Source organism: Rhinopithecus bieti, unplaced genomic scaffold, assembly GCF_001698545.2.
Source record: "Rhinopithecus bieti isolate Rb0 unplaced genomic scaffold, ASM169854v2 scaffold_3068, whole genome shotgun sequence".
Taxonomy (NCBI): domain Eukaryota; kingdom Metazoa; phylum Chordata; class Mammalia; order Primates; family Cercopithecidae; genus Rhinopithecus; species Rhinopithecus bieti.
Window position 1 is genome coordinate 186,117 of NW_016804113.1, and position 10,246 is coordinate 196,362.

Here is a 10,246-nt window from a genome sequence, read left to right on the forward strand (position 1 = left end):
AAGGAAAGAAAGGAAGGAAGGAAAAAAGAAAGAAAAAGGAAAGAAAGAAAGAAAGAAAGAAAGAGAGAGAGAGAGAAAGAGAGAAAGAGAGAAAGAGAGAAAGAAGAAAGGAAGGAAGGAAGGAAGGAAGGAAGGAAGGAAGGAAGGAAGGAAGGAAAGAAATAACCTTTCTTTGCCTTTTCTGTTCCTCCTTTATATACCTTATAACTGTGGTCTACCTGTAACTTCCTACAAATCCTGAGATAACTTACAAAAGACAAAAATCAATTTGGCATAAAAATTAAAGGACTTTACTGACCTCAAAATGCCTGCCAGCAGTATGTGAGCATACTGCAAAACATCAAGCCAAGCTTAGAGGTATGAACATTCCCAGAAGTGTGTAGGTATTACTCCCCGAACAATATTACAATATATTTTCTAATTCCTTCCTAATTAACCTCTGTCTTGCCACCAAAAGATTTGAAATAATTAATGAGTTAAATAATTATCAAGAAAGGCATAAGGAGGGAAGATTCATCATTTTCCTACAGGATCCCTGCACCTACTTATATCACTTTCCCTAGAGTTTCTGAGAGTGCATTATGATACACAATACTTGATAAATAATTCTCTGGAAGATTTACTATTCCATAAATTTCTTAGACACATATCTCAATTACAGCCACAGTTGTCCTGCTTGACATTCAGTATCAAAAACATTAGAGTGAATTCACCTTAAAATACACAATGTTAACAACAAAAATGGTAGAAAGTCTAAAGTTTCTATCTAATTTTCATGCTATACCCTAATTTTAAAATGAGACTTGAGGTGTTAAAGAAATGCAGAATGGCTCCTGAACCAAGAAGGACATGAAAGATATTAAAGTAGGAAGAGAGATGAGTGAAAACCAGACTTGTGTGGTGGATCAAGACATCCTGTGTACCAAAGAAACTCAATGCTTCAGATTTTTCAGAACTAGAAGCTGAGGATGGTTGCCGTTTCATCCTTTGTCTTTAAATTGTTCAGAAAAATGCATCCTGCATTCTATTTCAATATATCACCTATTTTATATTGAGCTGTCTTCGTATAGATTCTGAGTTGGAGAACTGCAAACAGAAAGTTCATTGTGGAGTGTTCTTTGGAGACACACTTCAAAAAAATAATAATAATTGGAGAAATAGGATTGAGCAAAGGAAAAAACTGATCTGCAATGTAGTTGTAACTGAAGCTTCACCCAGTCCGCGGTCAAGTTTTGGAGCTGGAATAACAATGTGGCCCCAAATTGAGGCAAAGAGAACATGTGTTATATTCTTTCATCAGTTAGTCATTAATTGTGAGCCACTGCCTGGAAGGGGGTGGAAACTTGAATGAGCTAATTTTTTTATGTATCAAGTAATTCTCAGTAAGGCATGAAGTTGTAATCCCTCTGAAACTAAGATAACCAGCACCTTTGAGATGAATGGAACGTTTAAAACCTAAGAGGCTCCAGGGGTCCAGAAACTGAGCAAGAGATCATGACTTTTTATCAAGGTGACTACTCTCCTGACTCTTCAGCCTTGATTTCTTTTGGATGTTTTGATTAGGCACCGTAGTTTATCTTCTCTCTCTGGTTAGTCCTGCCTTTTTCTCTTCATTACAGGTTATCACCCAAGAGTATTTACTAGTAAAATTTCTACACAAAGCTCTTTTCTTCAGAGTCTATAAAATTTATTCAGAGTCTATAATCATGGAGACAAATTTGAGAGGTTTGGTATTAGGAGTGGACCTTAAAAGCAGATTCATAGATGGGGTTTTGGAGATTGGTCACTTACTGGCTGCTGCTGATTAAAGTACACATCACTCTCAGTAATTAGAGTATGAATAGGTCCTGGCATAATGTAGCAGTGCAATTGTTAAAACTCCCATTAGTAGTGAACTGGAATGTGCTAATGATGGGGAGGATATGTTGCTTTGTGTAACACCTTAGAGAGTTGAAAGGTAGGAATGAAATGGTAACTCAAAGGGTTATAAAACTCAGCAACTGTTGCAGTCGGCTATAGATTCATTAAGGAAAGATAGTTGCAAACTTATATTTATTAACCACTAATGCAAAGTCAAATGTTAAAACCAGAGGACTTCCTGGACAGCATTTATGGAAACCCTATTCTTTTCTAGCTATATCTGAAAGTCAGACAGCATGAGAACCAGGTTCAAGACTTAATCATAAAGACAGAGAGTTTCATCACTGAGAGATCTAGTAGATAAACTACTTAAGGTTGTCTTCACCTGTTCCTGATGCTATAACAAAATATTTTATACTGAGTAATTCTCACAGTTCTGGAGAGTAGGAAGTCCGAGATCAAGGTGCCAGCAGATTTGGTATCGGTAAGGGCCTTCTTGCTGCATCCTTGCATGGCAGAAGGAATGAACATTTTGTCTTCACATGGGAAAGAGTAAGAGATGGAGGCAGCTTTCTGAGGTATCTTTTACAGGAACGTTAATCTAATTCAAGAGCACGGAGCCCTCTTGACCTAATCACCTCCCAGAGGCCTCACCTTCTATTACTATCTCCTTGGTTTCAACATACAAATTTCGGAGAACACATACACTGAAATATAAAAGGTGTACTTCTATCAGAAGGAAAAAGACCCTAAAAGGATATGATAGAAATCCAATATTGATGGTAGGTAATTCAGTGGGTAAATACGTTGGCAATGTAAGTATACATTAACAACACCTTAAATATTTTGTTATAGAAGACTAAGATGACCTTAAGTAATTTATCTGCTAGATCTCTAAGTGATAAAACTCTCTGTCTTTATGATTAAGTCTTGATATTTGTTCTCACTCTGAGCTTCAGATTTAGCCAGACAAGATTCAGATTTCTATAAATGCTGTCCAGGAAGTCCTCTGACTTTAACATTTGACCTTGCATTAGTAGTTAATAAATATAAGTTTGTCATTACTTTTATTTAAGGAATCTATGGCACACTGCAACAGTTACTGAGTTCTATAGCCCTTTTAGTTACCATTTCATTCCTAGCTTTCAACTAAGACATTACACAAAGCAGCATATCTCTTCTGCCATTATCACAATCCAGTTATTATCATAATCATTATTATGAAACTTAATATAAAAAGCAAATTATGTCATGTACTTGAGCAACAACTGATGAATATATATTTTTAAAATATATATGTGTAAAACATATAAACTGTAAAATTTAAATTTGATCACGTCACTCCTCTGCTTTAAACTCTTCAATGCATTTTTGTCTTATTCAGAGTAAAAATCAAAGCTCATAAAATAGCTTCAAGGCTTATGACTAAATTTCTATGATATCACCTCCTAAAAGTTTTCTTCTTACCAATTCTATGCAGCTATGTTAATCTCTATGTGGCTATAGAGTAATTACCTTTCATTCTTTGTATGTTTCTTAACTGTTAGGACTTTCCGAGCCAGTATGCTTAAATAAGTAGGACTTTAGCTAATTGACCAAGCTGGAGATTAAATTATGACTGATTAAATCTGAATACACCTATAACAAGCCAAAAAAGTACATTTACCCACAGAAGATAAATGAATATCTAATAAGCACATTTAAAGATTCTCAAATCATTAGTCACTATTAAAATACAAATTAAAACTACATTATGATACCATGTTATACCTACTAGAAAGGCTATAATGTATATGTCAGAAGACAGTAAACTTTGACGAGGTTATAAGGAAAAGGTACCTTCTTACATGGCTGACAGAAGTGGAATATGAGGCAGTTCCACTGGAAAAGAGTCTGGCAGTTAATGGAAAGGTTAAATAAACATGATGTTGTCATGTTACCCAGAAATTCTATCTTTTGTTAATTATAAAAAAAATGAAAATGTATATCCACAGAAAACCTCCTCTCAAAGTAGTGGATTAGGGCATCCTGTGTACCAAACAACAAAAGTCTAAGAAAGAGGTCCTGATGCTTTTTTCTCACCTATTAACACCATCCAGATTCTTTTTTTCTTTCTTTTTTTCTTTTTGCTGTTTCTTCTTTACAGTATGTAGGATGATATTTGACTTTAATTGCATCATTCCAGGGAAAATAATTAGTATGCAGAGAAACTTTTCAGCTATTATTTGCTCAAAGTATAGAATCTTGTGTGAGTTCTATATAACATAATAAATACAGATATTAAAAACTTAATGGTTTCTCTGGTATTCTTGAAGACAACATACATCCTCTTGCCTTCAATTTTCATGTTGTCTCCATCCATATTTCTTTTTCTGAAATATACACTTGACTGTTAGCATACTTCATTTAGATCTGTGATCAAATTCATCTGTGAGTTAACCTTTTCTTATTCTCCTTCTATAAAAAAATGTTCCTTTCTAGCTGGCATGCTCCATATTCTACTCTGATTCCTCTTTCTTCATAATATTTATTACCACCTGAAATAGTTATTTAGTTGTTTATGTATCTCCTATATCCTTTCCATGCTAGTCGATGAGAAGAAGGGCTCTATGCAATTTTCTTCATTGCTGTGTCCTTAACATCTAGTCAAGTACATGGTTAGTGCTTAATGATCTGTTTGTTAAGTTAATGCTGAATAAAGGAAGAGCCACTACCAAAGATGTATATCAAGGAGGTTTTACAGAGGAACTGACATTTGAAATAGTTTCTGAAGAAAGAGTATTTTCCCCAAAAAAGACAGAAACGAAGGAAGACTTTCTAGCTAGTTGTGTGGAAGAAAGGGAAATACAGTCAACACTGTCAGTGTCTTATGGCAATTAGGAGGAAGTTGATGACTTGTCAAAAGCAACTTCAGGAAGAAAGCATCAATTCTTCTTCAGCATATTCATTAATATATGTCGTATTTGCTGTACTAAAATAGATAATATCTATTATATATAGGATACATATTTCTAGATACATAATCTATATTGTTTTTGGCAAATCTCTGTTTGTTCTTTTAGTTTAGTCTTTTCCAGGCAGAATCACTAAAAGGATTGCATTTTTTTAATGTCTGTACCATTACAGAATCCAGTATTTAGTTTTGGAAAAGAGAATTAAAAATGAAATATTAGAAACTACTTCATTTTTTCTTTCTCCTTTATAAATAAAGATGTAATTTTATGAATAGTGATGTGGGTAGTCAAATGGAAAACAGTTATGCTTCTTTTAAGTTAATGAAATTTAGTTTCAGGTTAACCAAATTAGCAAAACATTCCTTATATTTTGTATTTTTTAATAACTATTTGAAAAGATAATTATTTAGCAAAAATATGAACATGAATGTTGACATGTCTTCGTATTACTAGTTTAAATGCTGGGAAATTTTACTTAACAAGAATCATCATGGAAGTTTTATTTTTCCAAGCCTAAAGACAAGAGATAATTACCAGTTGCATTATAGACAAATCTTCAATGCTCATTGACTTTTCACAAAAGAAATCTATTACTCACTTATGCCCAATTAAACATGGGCTGGTAAGAGGAAAGGGGCACATTCTCCTCAATCTTGCTCCTCTAGGATCCAAGCTCCCTCCATCTTGTTCTTGCCATCTCAACACATGACCTCCAAGTTTGTAGTTTCGGGAAGGAGTGGGCAGCCAGTTAGCACAGAGTGCCTTATTCTGAAAATAATGTACTTTATTTCCATTCACAATGATTGGCTTAAATTAGTTACAACATCCTTCCACCTTCAAGGGAAGCTAGAAAGTTTAGCCTGCCACCAAGTCAAAGAAAAACAAAAACAGGGCTCCTGGATATAGGTAAACACCTTGGGAAAAATGTGGCACCATCAGGGGCTTTTGTACAAAATTAAACGCTCTCTGATCAATTTTCAATTATTATAATAATATTTTTATTAACTTTTTTCAAAATCATGATTTTATTTAAACATTACATAATTATAATGATCTTCTACTTAATCATTAAATTTCTTTGTTCCCTGCATAGGCTTTCTGCCAACAATGTACACTTTATGTATTTTTTCCTCTCCAGCTGTACTAGCTCAATTATTACAACAATTCCATATCTCATATTTTTAAAACAATAGTAAACCAAAATTCTAAAAACAAAATGATTGTTCAAAAGCACTAGTCAAATCTTTTTCACAAAGGAAATATCAATTATTTGGCAGATATTTGTTTACTACCATGTTTATTAAAATGGGGAATACAGAAAAATTAGGAAGTACTAACTATGCTACTATTTTGCTGAAATCAGTTCCACTAGGTGTAATCATTGGTAAATAACAAAAGCCATTATAGAATTGAGTAGTAACTTTTAGAAAAGAGAAAGGTAAAGAATTTATGAGTGATGAAAGCTTTGTGGAGCAGTTGGCCGTTTCCCAGACCTTTTAACATATGAATTGTTGGGCTCAAGTGATGAGTGCACTCAAAGTTAGGGTCATTAGCAGAGGTGAGTATGTTCTTAAGACAAAAAGCAGCACAGTTCATATCATACTGGTTAATCTACATTTGTAATTTCAATAAAAAATTAGTCAGATTTTACCGATCTTTGCAAGTCAAAACAAATCTTCAGTCTACCATTTTGGTTGTTGATGGTTAATTCTAGGAGCAAAACTTTAAACCTCACTTATAAAGCAATTAATAAATTCACCATTTTTCTTTCAATTATAGATATAGCTAAGATGAGATAATTTATTCTGATCTATTATTAGATGCTATTTAAATATCTAGATTCTGAAATATTTATACGTTACAATATAAAGATCACTTCTTTATTTAGTTTCCAAGCTATCCATACAAAGAAAATCAAAAGAAAGAAACAAACACAATACTTCCACTAGTTCTCTACACCATTTTTCAAGTTGTGATTATTATGGGTATCTTTTATAAAGAAGTTTAAGTCGTCTCCAGAAATGAAATTATTTTAATTTTAACAGAAAGCATGTAAAAAATTTCTGTTCAGGTACCCAAAATAGAAAAAAATAAAATAAAAACAAGCCCTCAAGAAATAATTTGGCAGGTTTATTTTGATGTTTTTTTATTTTGTCACTTGAACTGCTTTTCCAATTTTAGTAAAGATCCACCTTCTGTATACAGATACGAATTGCTTCTGGACAAGATAATATTCCCAGCTTTACAACCACTGTACATGTTTACAGGTAGGGATTATAACAAGTGGCCATGTTTATTTCTAAAATGTACAACTAAACATTAGAGCCCTGTCACTGAATCTGAGACATCGATGTTAGTACAAATTTTATTGATTTCATCATTTTCCTGATATTCCATGGAAATATAGCTACTCTGGTCTGAGGTGACCATAAAAGGTAACTTCATGTTCTAATAAAAACTAAAACAACAAAGTACTAAGCCTCCTGCTATTTATTCATGTCAGAACAAAATTAGTAAAGCAATTACTGTAATAGCAAACACTAAAATTATCTAATGAAATGTGAAATAAAACTTTAGATTAACAAGGGGCAGATAAAGTATAGTTATTTTACTTCTTATAGTCAAGTATTGATTTTTGGCTGAAACCTTTACAAGACATGTAGTCAAAGAGTAAGTATCCTGTTGACTAGACTATCATAAGCTTCAGGATAGGAGTGAATTTCTTAGAATGAAGACTTTTACTATTTCAGATGAATATTAATAAAATAAATTGGAAATATCTTTCTATTGTTTGATTATAATATTCTTTAGTGTCATAGTGTCCTATTGCCATTATTTAAAATATGTATATGCATTTCCAGAGCAATTCCAATAATATAAAAAAAGAAAGGGAATTCAAAAGAATATACCAGAGAAACAGACTACAGAATTAATGATTACCATGTGCATGTCACAACTGATTTTTGCTTTTTATAACTAATCAATAATAGATTGGCTTCAAGGCTAAAATATTATCAAAGTTGACTTTTTCAAGGTGATCTGACTGTAAATATGTAGAATGCAGCTTTCTAAATGTTTTTAAAGATTTCAGTTAGATTAACAAAATGGATACCTGAAAACCCATAAATGATCACATTACTTTACTGTGAAAATGATCACAGGTCCAAGAAACGTCTGGATAACAAAATAAACATCATGGCAGAAAAGAAAGAAAATCAGGATTGTACTTGTAGGTGCACCATATTGGTGAGATGAATTTAAGTATACATGTTTATTTCCTCAAAAAGATATATTTCACAAAGTAGATAAACTACTACAAATGAAAGCATTGAGTTCATGAACTGTGACTTTAGAGAATACAGTTGACCCTTGAACAACACAGGTTTGAATGGTGTGTCCGATTATATTGTGGATATTTTTTCAATAAATATTTCAGAAAACTTTTTGGAAATTTGTGACAATTTGAAAAAAAGGAAAAAAACTTTCAGACAAACCCCATAATCTAGAAATATCTAAACAAATTTAGAAAACAATTATGCCATGAATGTATACATATATGTAGATACTAGTGTATTTTATCATTTACTACCATAAAATATGCACAAATCTATTATAAAACATTAAAATCTATCAAAATTTAGGCACACAAACACTCCCAGACTATACATGGCACCATTCGCAGTTAAGGAAAATACAACCAAGCATAAAGATGCAGTATTAAATCAAAACTGCATACAATTAACCGTAATACATTCTGTACTCCAACTCAAGTGTTGGGAGTATCTGCTTAAAATGCCATGTGATCTGAATCATGTCCAAGTGCACATTGAGCAGTTTGTCTATTCAATAAAATGCATATTGCAGTAAAAGTGATCTCTCAGTGCCTCTCTGGTATTTTTCATCGTGTTTAGTGTAACATTGTAACCCTTGATTAACACCATTGGACCCCTATGAAGTGCCAATAGTGATGCTGAAAGTGATCCCAAGCAAAGGAAAATCATGACAGTACTAGAAAAAGTTGAATTGCTTGATGTGAACTGCAGATTGAGGTCTGCAGCTGCGATTGCATGCCTTTTCAGACAGACGGTTCATCGTGTAAATGGCTGATGTAAACTTATGATACTGATAAATACAAAAACAGTACAGATTGTAAATGTATTTTTTCTTTCTTATCATTTTCTTAATAAGAGTTTTTCCTCTAGCTTAGTTCATTGTAAGCATAGAGTGTATAATACATATAACATACAAAATATGTGTTAATCAACTGTTTTACGTTAGCAGTAAGGCTTCTACTGCTGACTAGAAGCCTTACTTACCGCTAACGTAAAACAGTTGATTAACACATATTTTAACTTTTGACTCCACTAAAACTTAATTACTAACTACTATCTGTACTTAAGTTTCAGGAGAGTCAAAAGTTATACACAAATTTTCAACTGTGTTGAGATAGGTACCACTAACTCCCAGTTTGTTTGAAGGTCACATTTACTAGCTTTTTAGTTTGTTACTTATCATCACACTTCATTAACATGATATAATCTAAATCAAAAAATGTGTGTGTTTTCAGCATGTTAGGTACTATGAATGTCTAACATGGTACAGTGTGTTAGGCACATAGCACATATGACATCATCCTTGGCTTCAAGCTCTGTACAGCCTTAGTCAAGAATAAAAACTTATATTTGTGGAAACCATAAAGGACATTATAAAGCACATCATAATTACAAACCATATATTTCAAACCTAAATTGAAATATAGGTTTCAAATGATACCATGTTTGAAGACAAAACATACGAGAAATCAATGTGCCCCAGAATGCTTCAGTAAGAAAAGCCTCCTGGCTGAAGAGAGACTTCAGATATATCCTGAAAGATAAATTAAGATTGGCTTATGGGAACAGTGAGAAGTTGTCCAAGAAAATAATAATTTCAACATTTATGTTACCTAGGGTGACCTAATTAGCTAACTAACAGTATACAAATGGAAAAAAAAATCATCCCTTAAGTATGAATAAATATAAGAGAATTCATAATAGTAGCAGAATCAAACTTAAGAATGTTTCATATTCTACACTATGATTTAGCACATTTAGCTGTAACCAGAAGAAACAAACAAGAAAAATATTAGTAAAAGAGAAACCAAGAATACAAAAATTCCCATGCACTCTTACATGATAAGAAGGTACAATTTAAATAAAGAAAATTAAATGTGATTAAAAATTAACAGGAAAAAATGAAATAGGAAAAGGTGAATTCAATACCAAGAAGAATGGTTGCTATTACAGAACTGGGACATTGACATATAGATCCAAGGCAATATTAAAGAAACACAATCACGTCTTCATGTGGAGAAGATTGACCCTATGGACATCACAGTCCCCAAGATGCTGAAGACAAAACACAATTTTTATTTCATATTTATTATTATTATT